A 25,540-nucleotide genomic window follows, 5' to 3' on the forward strand; every position below is an offset into this window, starting at 1 on the left:
GCAGTGATATAGCAACATGTCAAGGGAATAAGCAACTACAGCAATTCCAAAGAATCCGTATGCAATACCAACTACTAACAGAACTGCCTTGGCTATTTCATCAACTTCGATACCTCTTCTGAGGATCCCAGTGAATCTGAAACAGCGCCAAAAAACAAATCTTTCAAGGAACAATTAACGGAACTTGGTCAAGAGCTTGCAAATACATATCTGATTTCACCATGGGTTGAATTTTGGATTGGATTAGGTGTATTTGATCTCCTTCTATGGCTCATTCTCGTTTTCAGTTTGGGAAGGCTGTTAGATGGACAACACATTAAAATGGACACAGCAAGTAAGAACATCAACTTGCTCCTGAAACCACACAAATCATCTCATCATGAACAACGAGACCTGTCATCAGTAAATATCACAGTGGTTCCTCTACCTGTTGGAATAGCATGGGATATTCTGATTATGACATTTATGGCCCTGTCGAGCTGCTGAAAATTTCACACCAATTTAAGGATTCCTTGAGTGATTTAGTTTCACCCAGCACATTTTCTGATGATTGGGACTTTGAAACTGTTAATAACATGATGACAGACTTAGAAATGTCAGAAAAAAATTAGAAAACATGAATACTTAGAAGGTTCATCTAATTATGAAGAATTGTATTGTTTTAATCTTTTTGGTCATCATTACTTGCACAAAGCTGCAAACCCTAGAAATGTTTTAGCTTATAATCAATGGGAACATTGTCCAACATCTCCAAAAGGTAGCTTTAAAACATTCTATAGAAAACGTCCATATTTTACAGGTTTTAATGTTACAAACCCAGAAAGTTTTTACTTCAAAAATGTTAATAACACAGGCATGAAAAGTATGTTGACAAATACTAAACAAATTTATTCTGCAGCATTTTTTGCTCAATTGTCCACCTTAGGCTTTGACTTTTCGAAAGACAACATTGAGACAAAAACTGTTTGGGGCACAAAAGACTGCCAGGTACAAGGTTTAGAAGCATTGTTCAGAGCCTGCATCATCCTAGAACAAATGATGTTCTTAAATGACACTGTTCAACAGACATTGTCGCAGGGATTCTGCTCCTACACAGAACTGTGCATAGAGACTTAGAACCTCAGTGAATTAGGGTGTACTAAAACTCACCTCAGTATCCAAAATCCCCTACCAGACTAGCAATCAGTGTCTCATTGGTTCTTCCATACCCCCAATGATTAGACAACCCAGAACATGGACTTAGAACACCTCAGGTAATGTTGATCACATGAACACTCTTTCGTTATACTAACATACCAATCCAGAACGAGGAGTAAATGAAGAGACGTGCAAGTTTGAAATATTTATTCCTAATGCCGTGTTCTAAGGCGCAGTATCTTAGCTAATACAAGCAAACATATTATAAGCAACAAGGTTATCAGCATAGTTACTAGTCCATAAAATACAAAGGTAGAAAGCATGTTAAAATGCTAAAGGGAAGAAGGCTAAATAGCACCTCAGTCTTACCCTCCCTTGCTAGTATAATATATTATATCTAAAGAAGGTCTCTTTGAGTTTTAGAAGGGCGGCCCCATACCTCTGGTCTTAGTCTACCCCAGCTCTCTGCATGCGAATATTCATCAAGTGTGTGTGCATGCTCTACGCAGTGCATTATTAAACGTGCCAAAAGTCAGAGTTGGCCACAGCTGCATATGTGTTGTGTCTAGGACATGCGCTGATCAGACCGAACAACAACCACTGTGTTGAAATAACCTTGAAGGCCTCGGCACTCACTGTTCAGACATATTTTACCAAGCAAAGCTGATACAATAGGAAAACATATTATCCTCATGTGAAGCAACATATTCTACTAGGCTCAAAGGATTAATAACAATATGTGCCGTGTGCAGAAGCAGCAGAAAGGAAAAATGGAGTTTAAACTTCTAATAAGCTCATGCTAACTTAACACAGAGTGAAGGCAGAGCCTATCTACATGACACCCTCCCTTGATCCGAGCACGGATAAGATAAGATAAGATAAGGGGCACATTTTTAAAAAGCAGAGTTCAAGAACGACAGTCAGCTCAAATTTGCACATGGTAAAAAATAAAAATAAAAAATGTCATCTTTAAAAATCCTCATAGACAAAGGTGAATGCGAATCCAATAAATTGAGTCATTGGCCTTAGCAAAGTCGATAGACCTAAGGCAGAGAACATTTTTTGTAGAGGCTTGAAAAAAATAAATATGTTCGATGTCCAATAAATGACCTCAGTTATGGGAGAGAGAAGCGATGACATATCTCATCCTAACAATGAATTTGCACAATATGCAGCAACAGCCTCCAACAGGAAGTCACTGTTCTCATCCGAAAATAGTTTAGCCATCCAATTCTACAATGGGAAAGAACATACATGTTCTTTAATTACCGGAGCCTCAAGCACCATCAGAGGACAACTCAGTGCGTTCTCAATGAAGCTGTGTGCCAAGAAATCTTGCGCCGCTACAAACACATTCCAACGACCCAGTATTCCATGCATCGCTGCAAAGGTCATAATCCCTCCGTCAGAACAAAGCAATTCATGAGCAACTAAGGGGCTCATAAGCTGATTATAATCCACATCGGGAGACACCGTATTGCAGAGACATAAATCCAGGGCCCAGCCGAAATCGCAACTCAGGCAATGAAAGACAGGCTGGACACATGTAAAGTAGGAAAATCGAAATGATAATCCATAAGCTGCACTCAAGGTTGCAAGAGGCAGCGTTCCATAGTACTCAAGCATTCGGTTGCAAAACAGCGCCAGTCGTGATAGCTCGTCTCGAAACACAGGACGTGCATCCATTTTGAATTAAACAAAACAGTAAAAGAACGCCTGCAGCTAAAACCAGCAGTAAGGGAAATAAACCAAATAGGCTGGAAAAAATCGAATGAAAGAAAGCAGGGAAGACACCGAATATAGTTTGAAACGAAGTCACAAGGGCAACTGCTTATAACTCTAAAAAGTGGGCCAGCCCCGTTATGGAGGATGCATTAAAGATAGTGTGAAAGAATTCACCGAAATGCAAAGGCAAGTCAGTATTTAATAAAGCATGCACCTCTGTGCGGGTGTTAGTCACGTGAAGGACGAATGTCTCACGAGCAGATGTGAGGGCAACTTCTTTCTGGGACAATAGAGCTCTTATGCGACTCATCTTGTTGAACTCTGCTTTCAAGGTCGGAATCGTGGGCCAGATGGAAACATCAAGCTTCCCATGCAGGGGTGGATACATTACATTCTTACAACAAACCACACGTTCACTGACGGTAACTACATAAGCAATTCCTTTTATTAGCCCACAGCAATCTTCATTGTTTAAAAGTAAATAACTCAGTTTGCCAGTAATGTGAATGTGCGTACGATAGCAGGCACAGGTGTACCTTTCAAAATACATGCTAAATTCGGCTCATTCTGGTTACAAGAGCCATGTAATTGGATATGTCTACACATCAATGAGTAATCTGGTGTTTCAGTGCAATCTTCTCCATTCAAATAAACTTCTTTACCCTCCCTAAGGCATCTATAGGTAAATGGAAGCGATCAAGCTTCATGGAGATAAGCACTTCTAAGAGGTTCATATCTACCAATTGCAAAGTACTTCAGACATCCCTCGAACTTGAAAAGAGGGAATGTGAGAGTTATTAACCTGTGGATAAGCCACTTTGTCGAATTGGCCTCTGCCACAGAAAACGGTAATGGTTCTAACCTTTCAATGTGTAACATAGAAAAGGATGCATCTTTCATTGACAGTAAACGCTGCTTATCAGTCAAATTAAACGGGGCAAACAATGATGACATGTTCATGCAATGCCATGGCACTTTGCTAGCTTTCAAGGTTTGTAAAGTCCAAGCAAACTGCATAATGGAAAGCAATTGATTTTGACCATGGTACAAAATGGACACTTCATCCTGCACAATATCAACAACAGACAATACAATATTGTCCAACGTGTAAATTCGAGAAGAAAGCGTATTAATGCTGTTATCTACAACTGCTAGCACTTTCTCTAAATTAGCCTGATCTATAGCTCTAATAAGGGTAGCCGCCTCAATCTGGGACGTTTTCCAGACTTCGTTGTAAATAGCATATATCCATCTTTTAGATCTGCCGTTAGCCGGGCCCTTTATAGAATCATTCAGATCAACATTGTCAGTGAGTTTAGATAAATGTAGTTTAATCGACGTCAAAGTGGAATGTTTGAGCCAATTCTGACATAATTTGCGTACAGAATAGGTAATAACAGAATGGCCACTTTCAAAATGGGGATCCACCCTGACCTGTGTAAAGCCTTGAGCCAAACCCAGAAAATGATGCTGGCAAGAATCAGCACTTCTGTGCCACAGCAACTAACCCTTAGAATACAAACTGGATATGTTAAAGGAAGAATTTTGCAACAGAGTTTGTAACGGCACGGTGCAAAGCCTCAGGGCCTTGCACTTGCCAGCTTTTAGAACCCCAAACTGATTTAAGGTCAATTTTATCCTTCCACAAGTCGTAGCTACCAACAGCTAACTGGTCTAGAAAGGACTTTTAATACAATAATTTTGTATCGGTAAGTCTAACTTTGGATGTGGACTTTTCGGTCATCTTAAAATAAAATGCATTGGGATTTGACTGATTAAAATCGGTAAAATAGGTGAACCTTTTAAAAAATGAAGCATAACTGCCTTGTATAGGAGCTGGACAATGCTCCCATTGTTTATAATTTACAGTGTTCCTCCAGGTATTAGTTTTATGCAGGTAGTGATTGTCAAAATGTTGGTAACAATATAAATCACCGTAATTAGCAGATTCTAAATACAAATCTTCAGTATCAAAGGCAGCATAATATTTTAAATCAGAAAATAAGGCTTCTACTGCCTGAACATCCCAATCATCAGAACGTATATTTTGTTTAATTACATCCCCCATAGAAACTCTAAGCACATTAGGGACATTTATAACCTCAGTGGGCCCATGAATTTGAAAACGAACAGCCTCCCATACAATCCCATCCAAAACAGGCCAAGCAGTGATGTTAACAAAAGCCAAGTCTCTCTTCAATCTGTGTGATGAGGAATGGGGAGCCAATGTTCCATTGATATGTCGAATGCATGTTCTCTCCTCGACATAGTGTCCATTGACAAGTCGAAAGAAATACACCACAAAGCCAATTGACATGAAAAGGTAAATTGAAAAAAGCTCCAACCAAATGTAGGTCCAAGGGGGAATCAAAAAATGTTTCTTAAACAATTTAGCCAAAACAGAGAACATTTGAATGTTTCCTCGATGTTTGTGAATCAGTGTCAAAGGAAAATCTGGATTCTGTAGCCAAGCGAGTTTGCAAGTCAGGCATTGATAAGTCAGTTGGGTAAGTGTAGTCACTTTCATCAAGTTGAGTACCAGGAAGTGTACTTAATAAAGGACTAGAAACTTCAGGCATCTCGAGGGCAACATCAGTAACTGGATCAGAAGCTGAGGCCAAAACAGAATTTCTCAAAATCGAAGGACATGAGACTGCCGGTGTCATACTAAGAAGAATCGGCCACTCTGTGTATCTTGACATTGTCGATGGAGATATATCTGTTTTCTTTACGACCTGGAAGTGGTGGTAAAATGACTGTTACTGTGCCCTTCACTCCAAGCACGGGAACTGGAGCTCGATAAGAGGGACCAAATTCTTTCTTGTTTTTGATCTTCTCCCGAACCAGTTCTCCAACTTGGGGTAGCCAGCCAACTACCGGGATCTGCAACGCATCATCCGAGGTGGAGGGCAAGTGTTCCTTTGCAAGACTGTCTCTTGTCTCTTGTAGATTCTGTAAAACATTGCAATGTTCATCTACGTCAAAGGAGGCAGCAACAGCCGCCTGGTCTAGACCGTCAAGGTCCGGTACAAACATCTTGATACCAAAGAACATTTTGTATGGGGTCCGCCCACCCAGAGACCTTCTAGGGAGATTATTTAGAGCACACTGCACGCTATTGAGGTGGGCCAGCCAGTTCCTGCCCGTGCCTATAACTCTAGCTGTCAAAGACTGCTTTAAATCTCGGTTCATTCGTTCCACAACACTATTACCCTCAGGTCTGTATGGAGACGAAAACTTGACTAGGACCCCCAACGAAGTCATGGCATCCTTATACGCCTTAGAAGCGAAAGCCGGACCCTGATCCAAATGGAAGGTACCACAGGCAAAAATCCCTACAAAGACACGCAAGTCTCTTATGACAGTTCCTGAATCAACGCTGCAGTGTGGCCACACCCACACAAAGCGTGTGCTTGAATCAACTGCTACTAAGATGTACTTATACGCAGTATCAGAAGAAAAAGGACCGCAGTGATCTAAATAAACACAACCAAGTGGTTTATTAGAAATGTACAACTGTGTCTGCGGTGGACGCGCAGCAGTTGAAGGCTTAATCTGATGGCAAATGTCACATTGAAGGACATAATCATGCTTCTTTTTGTACAGTCCCCGCCTCCAGAAACGTTGCTGTAACTGAGAAACAGTAGCCAAAACGCCCGCATGCGCAGACGCAACACCTTCATGGGCTGCAGTAATCAGTGCTGCCCTGCGGTCCGCGTTGGGAATCAACCTTTCACCAACGTCAGGTATTTTCAGATAAGGAACTTTTATCAGGAGTTAATAAATCAATCAATCAATCATAACATTTGTATAGCGCACTACTCACCCGGAGGGGTCTCAAGGCGCTTGGGGGAGGGGTCCGCTACTGCTCGAACAGCCAGGTCTTGAGTTGTTTCCTGAAGGCGAGATGGTCCTGTGTAAGCCGGAGGTGGATGGGGAGGGAGTTCCATGTCTTGGCTGCCAGGTAGGAGACGGATCTTCCTCCGGCGGTGGCTCTTCGGATGCGTGGTACGGCGGCGAGGGCGAGGCTCATAGAACGTAGCTGGCGGGTGGGCGTGTAGAAGGTTAGGCGGTCGTTGAGGTACTTGGGGCCCAGGTCGTGGAAAGTCTTGTGTGCGTGGGTAAGGAGCCTGAACGTGATCCTTATGTTGACGGGGAGCCAGTGCAGGTCCCTCAGATGGCCGGAGATGTGACTGCGTCGGGGGATGTCCAAGATGAGTCGGTCGGAGGCGTTCTGTATGCGCTGGAGTCTTTTCTGTAGTTTGGCTGTGGTTCCCGCGTAGAGGGTGTTCCCGTAGTCCAGTCGGCTGGTGACGAGTGCCTGGGTGACCGTCTTCCTGGTTTCGGTCGGGATCCATCTGAAGATCTTTTGGAGCATACGCAGGGTGTTGAAGCACGATGAGGAGACGGCGTTGACTTGTCTGGTCATCGAGAGGGAAGAGTCCAGGATGAAGCCCAGGTTGCATGCGTGGTCTGTTGGCTTGGGAGCGGTGCCCAGGGCGGGAGGCCACCAGGAGTCGTCCCAGGCGGAGGCCGATGGTCCCAGGATGAGGACTTCCGTCTTGTCTGAGTTCAGTTTCAGGCGACTGTTCTTCATCCACTCGGCGACGTCTTTCATCCATTCGTGTAGGCTCGTTCTGGCGGTGGCCGGGTCTCTGGTGAGGGAGAGGATCAGTTGGGTGTCGTCGGCGTAGGAGATGATGTTGAGTTTGTGTTGGCGTGCGATGGCTGCAAGAGGTCTCATGTAGACGTTGAAGAGGGTGGGGCTGAGTGATGATCCATGCGGTACGCCGCAGATGACTTCGGTGGCCTCGGATCGGAACGGGGGGAGGCGGACTCTTTGTGTTCTTCCGGCGAGGAACGAAATGATCCACTTCAGTGCCTTTTCTTGGATACCAATGTTGCTGAGGCGTTGAACTAGGGTGCGGTGGCAGATGGTGTTGAACGCTGCAGAGAGGTCCAGGAGGATGAGGGCCGCTGTTTCCCCGTTGTCGAGCAGGGCTCGTATGTTGTCGGTGGCTGCGATGAGGGCGGTCTCGGTGCTGTGGTTGGCTCGGAAGCCCAACTGCGAGGGGTCGAGGGATCCGTTTGTCTCGAGGAAGGCTGCATGCTGTCTGTTGACGCTCTTCTCGATGACTTTGGCAGGGAAAGGGAGGAGCGAGATTGGGCGGAAGTTCTTGAGGTCGATGGAGTCCGCTGCAGGTTTCTTCAGTAGGGCGTTGAGCTCGGCATGCTTCCAGCTCTCCGGGAAGGTGGCGGTGTTGAAGGAGGAGTTGATGACGTCCCGGAGTTGGGGTGCGATGATGGAGTCGGCCTTGTTGAAGACGTGGTGGGGGCAGGGGTCGGTTGGAGATCCGGAGTGGATGGTGTTCATCATGCGGGCTGTGTCTTCGGTGGTCACCGTGGTCCAGGTGCGGAGGGTGGCGGTGGGGGGCATTGGTTCGACGGTTGGGTGCGTGGATGGTGCGCCGAAGCTGTTGTGGATGTCGGCGATCTTGCGGTGGAAGTACGAGGCGAGAGAGTCGCAGAGATCTTGTGAAGGATTGATGTCGTCGTTGCCGGTGCTGGGGTTGGAGTACTCCTTGACGATGCTGAAGAGTTATTTGCTGTCGTGGGCGTTGTTGTCCAGTCGTTCCTTCAGTGAATTCTTCTTGGTGGTGCGGATGAGCTGGTGGTGCTTGCGGGTGGCGTCTTTGAGGGCGGTCATGTTGTCTGTGGTCTGGTCGAGGAGCCAAGCTTTCTCGAGGGTGCGGCAGTTCTTCTTGGAGTCCTTGAGTTCGTCGGTGAACCAGGAGGCTTTCTTGCTTCTGGGTCTGCTGGGAGGGTTCTTTAGTGGCGCGAGGTCGTCGACGCAGCGGTCAGCCACTGCGTGAGGTTGCGTGCTGCTTCGTTGGGGTTCGTTGTGCTGGCGGGTGGGTTCTGGCTGAGGGAGGTGGCGAGCTTCTCGGAGGTGATCTTGCTCCAGCTCCTGCGAGGAACCTGTTGCGGGTGGCGGTGGGTCGTGTTTCTTCTGAAGCTGAAGTGGACGCAGCTGTGGTCGGTCCAGTGAAGTCCGGTAGAGTGGCTGAAGGTGATGTGCTTGTTGGATGAGAAGACGGGATCAAGCGTGTGGCCGGCGTAGTGGGTGGGGGTGTTGACCAGTTGCTTGAGTCCGAGGTTGGCGAGGTTGTCCAGCAGGGCGGCGGTGTTGCGGTCCTTATTGTTCTCCAGGTGGAAGTTGAGGACCCCTAAGAGGATGTAGTCAGCGGAGCTGAGGGCGTGCGGGCTGATGAAGTCCGTGATGTCTTCGCTGAATTGTGTACGTGGTCCTGGGGGTCTGTAGACGAGGGTGCCTCTGAGGGTCGTCTTTCGGTCAGTGTGTATCTGGAAGTGGAGATACTCGGCGGCGGTGAAGGTGTCGTTGGAGTCGGTCGTGATGCGGATGGTGTTCTTGTGTACGATGGCGATGCCTCCTCCAGTCTGGTTGACGTGGTCTCTCCGGATGATCTTGTATCCGTCTGGGATGGCGATGGCGATGTCGGGTGCTGAGGAGGCGTTCATCCAGGTTTCTGTGAGGAAGGCGACGTCTGGTGAGGTTGTGTCGAGCAGGTTCCAAAGTTCGATGGCGTGTCTGTGGATGGAGCGGGTGTTGAGCAGGATGCACTTGAGGTGGCTGTTGTTGGTGCTCGGCTTGGTAGCTGTGGTGCAGGTCCGAAGGCAGGTGAACTTGCAGGCTTGACAGGTGAAGGTTCCGTGGGTGCGTCTCGGGGTGGCTCAGTGGCAGGCTCTTGGTCGGTCGGGTTTGAGTGCGATGAGGGTGGCGGCGTCATAGGTCCGTCGGGGCCAGGGGTCCTGGCGCTGGGCGTGGGCCAGGCGCGGACGGGCGCAGACGGGCTTGCCTTTGGCGCGCCTTTGGCGCACCATTGGCGCGCCCGCTGCGCGTACGTGTGGACTCTGCCATAAATGGAGAGTGGGGGGGGGAGGGAGGAGCAGCTGGGAGGTGGGAGCGGGGTGGCGAGTGGGGGGGAGTGTGCAAGGATGCTGGAGGGAGCGGGGGTGGGGTCGAGGGGGAGCAGCGGCAGGGAGCGGGATGGGGCAGGGAACAATGATGGGCAAAGGGAGAACGATAAACGGCAGAAAATAGACGAGAACCAAGCAGGCACAGGGACAGTCAGGGACAATAAGCAGGCACAGGGACAGTCAGGGACAGCTTACAAGTTACAGGGCAACAAGAGGAAACGCGCAAACAGCGAGAAAACGGCAGCATAAATACAGCTAACAACACAGGGACGGGCAAACCAAGTCAAGGGCAGTCTTGACTCGGCTCAGCAGCGGCGGCGGAAGCGGGAGGAGAACGGGCACACTCGGGGTGGCCATGCGGCAGGAGGAGCGACCGGACTGACCAGGTCAGGTCAGGTAGGTCACAGCTCCTTGCCCCGTGAGCCTCTCCTTAAGTACCTTTGTGGGAGGGAGGAGCAGCTGGGAGGCGGGAGCGGGGTGGAGAGTGGGGGGGCGTGCGAGGATGCTGGAGGGAGCGGGGTGGGGCAGCGGGGGAGCAGGATGCACTTGAGGTGGCTGTTGTTGGTGCTCGGCATGGTAGCTGTGGTGCAGGTCCGGAGGCAGGTGAACTTGCAGGCTTGACAGGTGAAGGGTCCGTGGGTGCGTCTCGGGGTGGCTCGGTGGCAGGCTCTTGGTCGGTCGGGTTTGAGTGCGATGAGGGTGGCGGCGCCGTAGGTCCGTCAGGGGCTAGGGGTCCTGGCGCTGGGCGCGGGATAGGCGCGGACGGGCACAGACGGGCTTGCCTTTGGCGCGCCCGCTGCGCGTGAACACTGCGCGTACGTGCGGACTCTGCCATAAATGGAGAGTGGGGGGGACGGGGCGAGGGAGGAGCAGCTGGAAGGAGGGAGCGGGGTGGCGAGTGGGGGGGAGTGTGCGAGGATGCTGGAGGGAGCGGGGTGGGGCAGGGAACAACGATGGGCAAAGGGAGAACGATAAACGGCAGACAATAGACAACGAGAACCAAGCAGGCACAGGGACAGTCAGGGACAGCTTACAAGTTACAGGGCAACACGAGGAAACGCGCAAACAGCGAGAAAATGGCAGCAGAAATACAGCTAACAACACAGGGACGGGCACAAACCAAGACAGGGGCAGTCTTGACTCGGCTCAGCAGCGGCGGCGGCAGCGGGAGGAGAACGGGCACACTCGGGGTGGCCACGCGGCAGGAGGAGCGACCGGACTGACCAGGTCAGGTCAGGTAGGTCACAGCTCCTTGCCCCGTGAGCCTCTCCTTAAGTACCTTTGTGGGAGGGAGGAGCAGCTGGGAGGCGGGAGCGGGGTGGCGAGTGGGGGGGAGCGTGCAAGGATGCTGGAGGGAGCGGGGTGAGGCCGCGGGGGAGCGGCCCCACCCTCGAAGTGGTATGAATACTTCGAAGGGAACCCCTTAGGATATTTACTTCCCTTCGCAACAGCTGCCAAAATATCATCATCCATCTTACTTTTGGAACGTGTAACTGCTGCAACCAAATATGTCGATACTGCTGATTTTGCGGCCTCATCGGCTAATGAATTGCCAACAGCATGAACTCCCACGAGCTCATGACCGAGAGTATGAATCACAAACACGAGTGGCAACTGCTCTTTAAGCTCAGCCACTCGGACCCAGATCATTTTATGCTTTATGGTGCTACCCTTGGAATCATGAGAATCATTCTGAATCCAAAAGAACAGGTTTCATTGTAAGACTGGACACAATAGTAAGAATCACTCACAATAAGAGTTGTCACACTAGGATCAGCGTACTCCAATGCAAGCATCAGAGCATGAAGCTCTGCCAATTGTGCGGTGCAGTCCCTTAAGGTCTGCGTGTGCACGACCCTGGACTTGAACTCATCATTCACCATGGCACCTACCAAAATGGTGCAAGCTGAAACGTATGCGTGCTTAGACCCATGCGCAACTTGCTCTGAACCATAAGTGTATATGATGCAATGGAAATCATCCAAAGGCCGCATAGTCAAAGGTGCAGGATTAACAAATTCATACTACAAAAACTCTTGCGACTGTAGGGAGGCATCAAAAATAAATGTGACATCCGGAGACATCAATGATGCTGCCCATTGTATCCACCTTGGGTGCAAAGCTTTAGAATTCGGTACACTGGCTTTCGTCACTGCCTCTAGTGCAGGATACAGATAACAACCAACATGCGTTTTCCCTGCGACAGTGTACGTTCCTTAAGAATTGCCATCTGCACTGCTGTCAAAACTTTATCAACAGTGGAAAACTACATTTCAGCCGAAGTGTACAAGTGTGACTTGTAAACAACAGGTACTGTGTCTCCTTCGTTAAAAGTAAGATAAGTGAAACCCACCGCCCCAGGGATGATTCTAATCACCAGGTTAGTGTGGTTATCACGAGTCAGTAAGAATTTAGATTCTAGAAGATCAGCCTGCAAAGATTACAAAATAGCTGAATGTTCTGGCAGCCAGCAACATTTGGTAAAAGTAGGTTGTATCAAAGCATACAAAGGCTTGATACGCTGGGCCTATTCAGGAATGTATGTACGCCCAAAATTTAAAAATCCCAGCAAGGACTGTAACTTTTTCAGAGTTGTAGGAGCGCGCAGTTGTGCGCATTTCTCCAAGAAGTGAGGAGCCAATCCTCGACCTTCATTGTTGAGCTCATAGCCCAGGAACAACACTGTGTACTCTGCAATGTGAGACTTTGCAAAGTTGAATTTGTAACCAAAGTCCACAAAGTTACAAATTATGCGGTCAACGCAACACAGATGCACCCAAATCTCATCGTCTGTGAGATATATGTCATCCAGATACAAACACGCATCCGTGTCCACTCTCTCTAAGAGAGAGACAATGCGGGCAGCAAACACGCCTGGACTATTCTTATAGCCCATAGGTAAACGTTTGTATTGGCGCTGTGTGCCACCACTTGTAAAACTGGTCCATTGGGAACTAAGACCATCCAAATTGTGGACAAAAAAACCATTGGAAATGTCAAGTGTGGTTTTAAACCGTTTACGCACAAGACCATCCACTAAAGCAGAGCCGTGGGTATTCTGTACTGCACGGGTACGACAATGCGAGTTTAAATGCCGGTAATCCACTACCAAACGGAACAAGCCGTCTGGCTTGGTCACAGTAAAAGAGGGTTATTCATCGGTGACACACAGGTTTCAATTACACCTTGATATTCCAATTGTTCAAGGATTTCCGCAACGGAAGCATTAGCTTCGCGTCGGATGGGATATTGAGGTTGAGGCTGTGGCATAGACCGTAATGGAATCTCGTGGTGTGGGGAAAATGTGTCCCAACCCCAGTGAGTACGGTACAGAGCCGGCGCAAGGGCTTTAGCCCACTCTTCTGCAAAATGCAGTGCATGCTCCTTTGAGACAGTGTGCGCGAAACTAGGGAGGATCAACTCCTCCCCTCTCAGAGCTGCTAGAACAAAAGGTGGGGGCCAGTCAGCCTCTGCTAACAAAATGTCCATAGGTAGTCGTAAGATTTTCCCAAAATACCCCTTTTATGGTACGTTGTATGTCACCTTCAATTAAAAGGACAATGTTATAAAGTCTATCAGGGGGAGCTACTCTGGTATCAGCTGTCTCCACAACAACATACTGGTCAGTCGCTGTCACCTTCAGTAGTGGACGCAGGGCCTCTCGCACTATGTTAATCTCCGCCGCGCTGTCCAGCAAGGTCAGAGCCCATGTCAGATTCCGAAGCTGCGTTCTCACTATCTGTGGCATATCTCGCTGTTAAAGAGGCAACTTTCTTTTTCTGAAACTGGGGACTTTTTGGAGTTGAATCGTCCTGCTTGCCTTTACTGTCTTTTGGGCGGGGCTGGTCGTGTCCCTGCTGGCCACCCCGACCTCTGCCGCCTCCTACACCACCGGTCGATGAGGCCAATGAGTCCTGAAAAGAACGAGGAGAGCGTTGTTCAGAAACCTGAAAACGATCAGGAGATTTTATCGTTGCGCGATCGCGCAAGTCATAAACACATTCTGTACGTGCAGGCACTATTGATGCAGAACGTGACCCCTGTTTCTGTTGCTGTTGTTTACCCTGTTTTTGTTTTTTCGGCCAATTTTGCTTCTTAGCCTTGGGCTGGTTGTCTGTTTCCGACTTCTGCCCTTGGTGTTGCTTTTTCTCTTTTGTTGAGAAAGGCATGACACCCAAACTGTTATGGCCCACGTTTTAATAAGCCGCCGTAATAATTCTTCGGTAGCTGGCCGGGTTTATCGGCATCGGGCACCGCTTGCAAAGCATTAGACACCTGAAAGCTTACCGCATCTCCCTTGACATTCACAAGTACGAGATCGGAAACTACGTCAAAACTGCTGCAGAGCCGCATACCCAATTTAACCGCTGCCTCAGATCTGTGCTCATCTTGAACACGTTTAATGACCGAGGGAAGGACGGTCATTGACGGAGTGCCGAAGCACCTTGTGTACACCGCTGCAAAAATCTTACCCCAAGACTCACAGTCACCTGCCTCTGGTATCAAGTCTTTAGGCAAACTAATTGTCAGAATCTTGTGTTTCTCAACAGGAGTCGTATTAGGAAATACTGCTTCCAGCTGGTCAAATTTCTCGGCAAGTCAGAAAGGCATATCATCCTTATCCTGGGGGCGCTTGCCCATCACTGCATTAACCATAACAGGACTGAGCTTCATACCACTCGGTCTGGCTGGAAGAGCTGCAGCACCTGGGGCATCACCCGGGAGGTTGCTTGTAATGTGTTGCACTAGCGTCCGAATTACAATAATTGCGACTGTATGTAGCAGCCATAAATCTGCAACGGGAACCGCCCCATGTCTAGGATGCGGTGTAAATCCAGCCAAAACAGGCCAGGTAGCGCCTGGAATGGACAAAGGACCTAACCTTGAACCTAACAAAGTGTGGGGTAGGGTGCCATTAAACCAAACTTGATGCTGCCAAGCATTAATCAGAACGTCCTGTGTCCTATATGGAACATATTCCTGAGGCACGGCAGTAGCAGTATAAGTGTCGAACACATTAGTATTTGCGTTCACAGCCAGGAAGGTCACCCAGGAATAGAAAATTTCGTATGGGTAAGCTACTTCTGTACTCACTACCATAATAACTTCCATGCCCTCCAACCCGAAGTTATAAGCCTGCAAATGATTGCGAACCACAATTTGACTATGGTGTGGTATGTTAACGTCAGCCATAGTGACACAGTAAGAAAGAGGTACAACGAAAAACTAAGTAGCACAACTGGATAGTAATTCAAAAGTAAACCATTTGAAAAGACTCAAGCTTGAAAAGAGCTATGTAACTAGAGGTAGGTTTGTCCGACACAACTGTCTTCCGGAAACAATAGTGAAGGAGGTTAAGGGGAGGTTAAGGACTGACATAAGCACTACTCAAGCATCATGTAATAAGACCACCAACGATTGGGCGCCATGTTGCAGGGATTCTGCTCCTACACAGAACTGTGCATAGAGACTTAGAACCTCAGTGAATTAGGGTGTACCAAAACTCACCTCAGTATCCAAAATACCCTACCAGACGATTAGACAACCCAGAACATGGACTTAGAACACCTCAGGTAATGTGGAACACATGAACACTCCTTTGTTATACTATCATACCAATCCAGAACGAGGAGTAAATGAAGACACGTGCAAGTTGAAATATTTATTTCTAATGGCGTGTTCTCAGGCGCAGTATCTTAGCTGATACAATCAAACACATTATAAGCAACAAGGTTATCAGCATAGTTACTAGTCCATAAAATACAAAGGGAGAAAGCATGTTAAAATGCTAAAGGGAAGAAGGATAAATAGCACCTCAGTCTTACCACAGCACATTTTCTGATGATTGGGACTTTGAAACTGTTAATAACATGATGACAGACTTAGAAATGTCAGAAAAAATTTAGAAAACATGAATACCTAGAAGGTTCATCTGATTATGGAGAAATGTATTGTTTTAATCATGTTGGTCATCATTACTTGCACAAAGCTGCAAACCCTAGAAATGTTTTAGCTTATAATCAATGGGAACATTGTCCAACATCTCCAAAAGGTAGCTCTAAAACATTCTATAGAAAATGTCCATATTTTACAGGTTTTAATGTTACAAACCCAGAAAGTGTATTCTTCAAAAATGTTAATAACACAGGCATGAAAAGTATGTTGACAAATACTAAACAAATTTATTCTGCAGCATTTTTTGCTCAATTGTCCACCTTAGGCTTTGACTTTTCGAAAGACAACATTGAGACAAAAACTGTTTGGGGCACAAAAGACTGCCAGGTACAAGGCTTAGAAGCATTGTTCAGAGCCTGATCATCCTAGAACAAATTATGTTCTTAAATGACACTGTTCAACAGACATTGTCGCAGGGATTCTGCTCCTACACAGAACTGTGCATAGAGACTTAGAACCTCAGTGAATTAGGGTGTATCAAAACTCACCTCAGTATCAAAAATCCCCTACCAGACTAGCAATCAGTGTCTCATTGGTTCTTCCATACCCCCAATGATTAGACAACCCAGAACATGGACTTAGAACACCTCAGGTAATGTGGAACACATGAACACTCTTCCGTTATACTAACATACCAATCCAGAACGAGGAGTAAATGAAGAGACGTGCAAGTTTGAAATATTTATTTCTAATGCCGTGTTCTCAGGCGCAGTATCTTAGCTAATACAAGCAAACATATTATAAGCAACAAAGTTATCAGCATAGTTACTAGTCCATAAAATACAAAGGGAGAAAGCATGTTAAAATGCTAAAGGGAAGAAGGCTAAATAGCACCTCAGTCTTACCCTCCCTTGCTGGTATATTAGAATATATCTAAAGAAGGTCTCTTTGGATTTTAGAAGGGCGGCCCCATATCTCTGGTCTTAGTAGAAAGGGATCACATCATCTTCTACCCCAGCTTTCTGCATGCGGATATTCATCAAGTGTGTATGCATGCTCTGCGCAGTGCATTATTAAACGCGCCAAAAGTCAGATTTGGCCACAGCTGCATATGTGTTGTGTCTAGGACGTGCACTGATCATACTGAACAACAACCTCTGTGTTGAAATAACCTTGAAGGTCTTGGCACTCACTGTTCAGACATAGCTTACCAAGCAAAGGTGATACAATAGGAAAACATATTATTCTCGTGTGAAGCAAAATATTCTACTAGGCTCAAAGCATTAATAACAATATGTGCCGTGTGCAGAATCAGCAGAAAGGAAAAAAAGCATTTAAACTTCCAATAAGCTCATGCTAACTTAACACAGTGTGAAGGCAAAGCCTATCTACATGACAACATCTTGTCTTGGCCTGGCTAAAATAAAAGATTTAAACAAACCGTCCATACCTAAACCCACATCTGATAGTAATTTAACTTCAGATGAGGAGGTAGACGTACATTATATTTTACTACAAAACAGAACAAATCCTGAATGAGAAAATGGGTAATCTGGCCCACAGACACGAATATCTGTCAAGATAGATTCCTGAACAAGACACAAGGGTTTACAGTAACTCGGCCAGATCCAAGATACATCCAAAGACAACATCCAGGGATAATAACAACTTATAGTGTAGGAAAACTATGCCTTGAGTGGCTGCAGAAATCCACACTTCCAGAAATAAAACAACATTTATCTTTGCTTAAAGATGGCGTTGATTTACGAGAATTCTTACTGGGACCTCGTAATCCACGTCATAAATGTTCCATTTACGCCGGTATATACGCTGCATACAATGAAGCATGGAAAGTCACACAAATGAAAACAGCTGAAAGAATACGAGAAATTGATCGTATTAATTTAGAGAAAGTACTCTCTGTAGTTGACAATGGGTTAACAACTCTGTCGTCCAGAATTTATTCTTTGGACAGCATTGTATCCGCTGCCATTGACATAATGGAACAGGACTTGCTAATGTTACAACATGGCCAGTCTCAATTACGTTCTATAGTGCTGTTAGGCTGGACGTTACAAAACCTTTGTTCTGGCTATGTGCCCTGGCATCTAATCAACACTACGTCATTGTTTACTGTATTTAACCTTACAGGTAAACAAATCTCGTTGGCACAGAGGGAAGCAGACTACACGGTGCTGAGCATAGAAAAACTGGAGAGATTACCATTGACCGTTTCTGAGAAACCATCAGTTGAAAGGATAATACAAGGCGCCATCATGATACCAGTGACGATTTTCCAGTTTCAGTATTGCTTAATACACATACCACTAGGCCTGTATGAAAGGTTTGGTAAAGAATACATTAAGTCGACCTGGGATTTACCATACACTCACAAATGTTGGAGTGGGGGAATGGAGGTATTTCTTAGTGGTAAAAATAGTAAAAACTCACTAAGCGGTACACTATTGTGTCAAGGTGTTAATTTGCATGGAGCCTGCAAGGGTTCTTCCAATAACCTTTCTTGCCACCTGCAAGGTTCGCCCGCAGCGGCGATAGATCCAATTTTTAGGCAGCTTTCCAATGGTACCTACATTATGTTAAATGATCACAGCTGTTGTGGAATGATTCCAGGAATAGTCTATCTCGTTAGTGGGTCAGCCAGGGTCACTTGTTGTATGCAAGTATTGTTTCCAAAAACCAAGACAGACGGGGAGTCGCCACTATGGCCTTCACTGAACATCTCTTCTATACGAATTGATACTTTAAGCAGAATGAAAGCAATTCTTTTGCAAAAAACTGTGCAACTGACTTCGTCCAGAGAGACGTATGATCTGCAAGTTGCAAGGACTTCTGCAGAGATACATGCATTATTATCAACAAACTGCCCCGTACATTTTGCAGAAATGTTAGGTTGTATCTTAACCATGTCTGATACCAGCAGTATTGTACATGTATTTAAGACGATTTTTCAGGACTGTTAGCACCCTTTGAAGCAGTCCTGGGTGTTTTTCCTAACTTCGTACACTCTGTTTTTGGCGGCCTGCCTCTCATTTTGGGACTCGTAGCAGGGATCTTATTTTTATTCCTCCTGCTCCGTTATGGCAAATCCGGCCACCAGCGATACCCAAGTCAGCATGGAGAATGCGCTCCGGGCCATGCGGTATTGTGACAGAATAACACAGATCCTTGGCTTGGCTCGTTTGAGAGATCAGAATACCACATGGTTCATGTCATTCAGACCAATCTGGCAAGATTGCATGTTACCTTTTTCTACGATGCCTGCTTTGTGGAGAGGAATGCGTGTTAGATATCTGTCTAACACTACCATCAGCATTGCCAACGGATATTTACGCATTACTGGGTCCAGTAACGGCTCATGTGTTGTGTTGCCCCCAGTGGCTACCAATCCTGATGACGGCATTCATTGAGATCTCACCTGCAAATCCAACTGGAGGTGAGATACGTGGACCAACAGGCACACAGGTACCATCTGCAATGAACATTGCTAATGGGGCTGACGGCGTTGCTTCACATCTGTGTACAATTGACCTTCTTAATGAAGTGGTTGCACTTTCATCTACTGTGGTAGACGATTCTTTGCCAGCCTTGATGATTTAATGTTTTCTCCTGAAACCGAGAATAACTTTTGAAATAAGTACACAGAGTTCTTTCGAACTCTGAAATTCGACCTTCACTTTTTCAAAACAGAAGCTTCCAAGTTTGGAACTCTATTTCCCTTCGATTTAATTTGACTTTTTTCCAAAACTAACTAAACTTTGGCACAATGTGATCTGCTTAAAGTAGAACTATTCTTAGAGAACAGGACTTCTTTGACTACTTCTTAGAAACAATAATGACCTAATGCACAAACCAAAATAGCTTGTATATTCTGCTATGGGATGGTCTCGACTTCTTTCTTTTCTGTATCTAGAGCCATTTCATAAAATGTAAATTTTGTGATTAATTTGGTTAGCATTGCTAATATCATATCATATGCTTACAATGAAATCATTGCTTTTAAATGCATACTGTACAAAAGCTCATTTTTGTGTATGACCATTTTTTAAATACATTTCATGTATTCTTGGCAAGGATTGTAAAAACACATGCTCTAGGCTATATGTTTTAAGTACTTGATCTTAGATGAACATGATAATGTGGAGTGGGTGTTGTGAACCATTTTAGGACACTATTGTAAATTTCCCGATTCATGCCCTTATATAGGTATAAATCACTATGTCCTTATATAGGCATAAGAATCACAACCATATTTAGACATAGCTCATGCAGTCCAAATACGGCAGGGCTACTTCCACTAGTTCTAAAAATGTACAATGATTTCTTGGAAAACTCAGCTTCAATGACTAGGGACTTCCCCTTGCTTTTTTTAATACTTTTTTTATTAAAGACATGAGGTCACGTTAACAGCAAGGTTAGAAACACATATATCCAACTATAAAGGTAAATACATATTGAAAAGGCAAGGGAAAAATTAATTTCCAATGACAAAAATAAAAAGCCATTACTCACAAATATAGCTTACTGTAAACATCCTGGCCTAGTTTTTATACAGATACCTAAACAAATTCTCCCCAAATTTATTCTAATTTATGTAATGATTTTACACCCCGAGTTTTAGCTAAGGTATGTTCCATATTATATGTATCCTTAACTATAGCCCACCATTCTACCGTCGATGGTGGATCTCTAGCAATCCATGCACGAGCAATAGTTAGCCTAGAACAAGCCACTATAACACTTATAAGTTCTCTAAGGTTATGGTCACAAAATTGTGGCCCCAGTGAACTGTCTATAGCCGTAAGTGAAATAGATTTTTTAAGTTTCTGAGACATAATCCTTTCTATTCCACCCCAAAAATATAGTAATAATGGGCATGTATAAAACATATGCTCTAAATCTGCTGCATATAAGTCACATTTCGGGCATCTAGTCCTGTCATTATCTGAATTATTTAAAGTAGTTACTGCCCCTTTTGAAATACGTGCAGGGGTACAATAAAGAAAGCATATAGTTCTATATGATTGTAACCTTAAGCTAGAGGAGTGAACTGTTTTTCTAATAGTATCAAGTGCAAGACGTATTGAATTAGCAGTAATAGTAGACCCCAACTTCTGGCTCCAGCGTGTAGCTAATTTCCCACAATCACAATCCTTTTGAGAGTTAAATTTTTATATACGGAGCTGATCAATGATTTATCTTTTATTGAGTAAATACATTCCCACATACTAGAGTCAGTCGGTTCAATAAGTTTAAGATTACGTTGAAAGTAATCTCTAATTTGATGTTATTTAAAAAGCATTCTCTCTGTGACATTATACAAAAGTTGAAGTTTGACAAACTTTGAAAAGCCTGTGTTGTCATATAGATCCCCTAAGTCTTTAATACCACAATGTGCCCATTGTCTCCCTGCCCGATCATGAAAAATTCCAGAGAGGATTGGATTATCCTATAATGGTAGTTCAGGGTGATATCGGCATTTGAAATTTATTGACAATAGCCTTCCAGATATATGCTATAGCTCGTGCACTCTTAAATTTAACCTGCTTAATCGGATCGTTGATTCGGTATAAGAACATTTTAGACTCTGCTCCCAACATAAATGTATAATAAAAAAAGGTTCTTTATCAGGGTGTATCAAACTACGGATACGCCCGAGAAATGCTGACCAGAAGTATGTTTTAAAATCAGGAAAGTCCCGGCCACCATTTACATATGGTAGTTTAAGTACTTCTATTGCACGACGTGCTTTTTTGGACCCCCAAATAAAGCTGCTTGGTATGCCATCTAAATGCTTAAAAAAAGGTTGTTAATGCGCAATGGAATAGACCAAACTAAATAAATAAACTTTGGGAGAATCTTCATTTTAATTAAATTAATTTTGCCAATTAAAATAAGTGGAACCTTGTGCCACTTTTTTAGAGTAATGGCTGTTTCTTTAAGCAATAGTTCGTAATTCAGTGTGGCTGTCTCTTCTGGACAAGCAGAGATTTTAACTCCCAGGTAGATGGCATTTTTACATATCCCCGGGATAGAGTCCTTTGATTTATAATTCACTATTATTTGAGTTTTATTAGTATTCAACATGTAGCCAGATACTATACTAAGCTTCCTAGCCTCCGTGGTAATCCCCGTCATGGCCTCATTTATATTTGTACAGTAGACCGCAATATCGTCTGCGTATACCATCATCTTGAGAGTATCTAAACCAGATGAGAACGGAATTATATTTCTATTGTTTTGTAGTGCCACTAAATAAGGCTCAATAGCCAGAGCAAATAATAAAGGTGATAGTGGACACCCTTGGCGGGTGCCACGCAGTACAGAGAATATATCCGATTGTGCCCCTGCATAGCATACTTTGGCTCGAGAATTATCATAAAGAGCCTTTAGCCATTGTAGAAATAGTCCCTTAATGCAAATCCTGTTCAAGACAGCCCAAAGATAGTCCCACCCAAAATGGACAAATGTTTTCTCAGCATCTAGTAGTATCATTCCGAGTGGGGTGGAACTAACCCAGTGTTTATTAATGAAATTGGTCGATGCGACCCACACTCGTCCACCCCTTTGCCCTTCTTTAGGAAAAATATAATTTGCGTAATAGTCCAAGACTCTGGGGCTTTTCCCCCTTGTCCCGTAAGTCCGATCACCTGGCTAAGTATAGTGGCTACTTCCTCAATACAGTGTTTATAAAGTTCGACCGGAATCGAGTCTTCCCCCGATGGTTTACCAGAAGGCAGAGAAGAGACTGCCAGTCTGATCTCTGCTAAAGTAATTTCTTTGTTCAGCATATCCAGTTGATCCTCGCTAATACGATTCACTACATTGGTTTGTAGATATAAGTTGATATCACCAGTTCCTGGACAGCATTCAGGGGTGTATACATTTTTATAGTATCTAGCAAACTGTTCCAGAATTTGAGGAGGACTGTTATATATCGCGTTATCATGGCCTTTAATAGTCCTAACCAGCGTTTTAGCCCTATTTTCTGCTACCTTATAAGCTAGCACTTTCCCTATAGTTTCCCCACCCTCACACTGAGAGAAACGATATTTATGCAGTTTAATTAAACTTTTTTTCTCAGTGTTTGTTTTAGAGCGGTCTTAAGAACTATTAGAGTATAGCCTAGCTCTTCTGCTGAGCTGGACCCTTGTAAGAAGTAAGTATGGGTGAAATTTGAGAATTCGCGGTTCGCGAATTCGTGCGAAAGCGAATTCGCGGTCCGCGAAATCCGCAAATTTGCGAATTTTTATTTTTTTACGTGTTCGCAGGGCTTTTTGCGTGTTCGCGGGGTTTTTTGCGTGTTCGCGGGATTTTTTCAGCGCGGCTACCGCGAGGTTACCCATGCGGTCGTACATGAGCTAGTTGCATGCTCACGTTGTGCAATTGCGTGTTCGCGTCTGTTTTTGCGCGCTTGCGGACAAAAAGTATCGCGACCAAGCAAAAAAATCCGCAAGCTTGCGAATTGCGAATTTTTTGACAAATTCAGCCGATTCGCAAAACGCGAGCGGAACGGATTTTACGCCCATACTTAGTAAGAAGGCAGCCGCCAATTGCTCCTCTACATGTAGTATTTTCGCTATAGTTTCAGCTGTATTCAATTTAATCTAAGAATTCTCTCGAAAAATATACTGCTGTGTAAAGCCCCTAATACTGGCTTTGCAAGAATCCCACATCACGTTATATATAGCTGAGCCAAGATTAAATTCTAAAAAGTCTTTAATATGAGTCTTCAGTTTAATCATAAAGTCTGCATTAAGAAATGAAAATATTGGAAATGAAAAAGTGCGGTTATTTAATGTCTTTGTTATTGTTTTGAAAGAGAGAATAATGGGGTTATGATCTGATGTGACCTGCGGGCAAATCTCCATTATGCTTGTTTCCAAAATAATATCTGATGCCCAGGCCATATCTATGCGGTAGCATAATTTATGTGCGGCCGAATAGTAGGTGTAACCAGCAAGATCAGGGTATAATAGCCCCCAAGCATCTTTGATGTTGTGGATTCGCGCTATTTCCCTAATAGCAGCACGTGTTTTGCGTATCCTCCTAAATGCCCCCCGTCTGGTAGTATCGATATAGTGATTCATAATACAGTTGAAATCACCAAATATCAAGCGCTCTCCCTCCCACTCAAGAAGTTCTATATTAATTTTGTCCATAATAGTGGGTTCGTCAATATTTGGGCCGTAAACCACACACAACGTATATTTCTTGCTTTCTATAATAAATTGGGCAATAGCCCATCTGCCACTTTTATCTGTTAAAGTTTTGGTTACCTCTGCTTTAAAAAAATTATTTTGTAGTATAGCGACCCCCCAAATTGATGCATTTAGATCTGAGCTTATGATAACATTATACCCTAATTCTTTAAGGACTTTCCGGTCCTTATAACATATGTGTGTCTCAGTCAATAAAGCTACATGTGAGTTGTACATCCTTAACTCCTCAAACACTAAATGCCGTTTGTTCCTGCTTTTCAATCCTGCCACATTCCATGCTAAACATCTTACTCTATCCATAACAATTGCTTTTCCATTTTTCTTTGCCCCTTACACGAAAGAAGTAAAATATAAAATCGTAAAGGAAAAACCTTGCAAATTATTGTCTTTCTGAAAACTTGCCTCATGTCAATTTTATTATTTTTACCCCCCAAAACCCCCAATCCCCTTACCCCACCACCCAATCCATACCTTGCTATCCCCAACCACTTCTTCCTATAGGAGGATTCCTCTCTTTGACCAGCTGCCGTTGGTTTGGGCAGCCACAAGAGTCGCAGCAGTGACCCTCCCCCCTAGATACCCCAGATACCAGCAACTCAGACATCACCATATAAAGCACAAAAAGAATAAGTCAATAAGTCCTTATTTCCTTAGTCCTGTAGGTAGATTTTCTTCATTTAGCCTAATAGAAGAGAGAAAAAGAGAAAAAAAGAAAAAAGAAGATCAAGGAAGAGAGGAAGCTGTTTTTTGATTATCCTTGTTCCGTTGGGCTAGGGGTAATCTATGCACCCTATGCAGCTGTGAATCCCAATCCCAATCCGATAAATCTGGGAATGCCTTCTGAAAAAGCTGAACCATGAACCCCCGCGGATCACCTCCTTCAGCCCCTTCTGGTATACCGAAGACACAGAGGTGTTGTCTTCTTTGTCGATTCTCCATATCCTCGACTTTAGTGTGCAGCTTTCCAATCTGAGTCTCCTGTTTATTAACACATATCTCTATGCGCGTAGATAGTTCTTCTGTATCCACAACCCTTTGATGTAGTTCTGTCATCTCTGACGTGAGGCCACCAAGTTTATTTTCTAAGGTGGTTAAGGACCGTTCCATTTTATCATTATCTTCACGCATTTGTGTATAATGTTGCTGGGACTCCTGTCTCTGTCTGTTCGGAAGTTGAACAATCATATTGAGTGATACATCCTCTTTATTAGCACCGTTCTCCGCCCCATTCTCAGTCTGCGGTGAGACACTTACTTGATTCATGCCCAGATTTTGACCCTCCATATTATGAATTGCTTCAGTTACAGCCTGAGCACCGGGTATAGCCAGGGGCAAGCTTTGACCAGGCGTGATTAATGTGTAGTTGTCAGATACACTGACATTTTTTAATTGATTTTCAGTGGTGACTCTCTCGCCTGGACTGTTTCCGGATATATTTAATACCATTGACTTAACACCGCCTTTGGCTTGTACCCATTTTCTTAAGGGCCTGTTATCAGCCATTGGTTTGGTTTTATCCCGCTTTGACCGGGCATGGATTTCTT

This window comes from Lissotriton helveticus, chromosome 1_1 (assembly GCF_964261635.1).
Source record: "Lissotriton helveticus chromosome 1_1, aLisHel1.1, whole genome shotgun sequence".
In the NCBI taxonomy this organism is placed as follows: domain Eukaryota; kingdom Metazoa; phylum Chordata; class Amphibia; order Caudata; family Salamandridae; genus Lissotriton; species Lissotriton helveticus.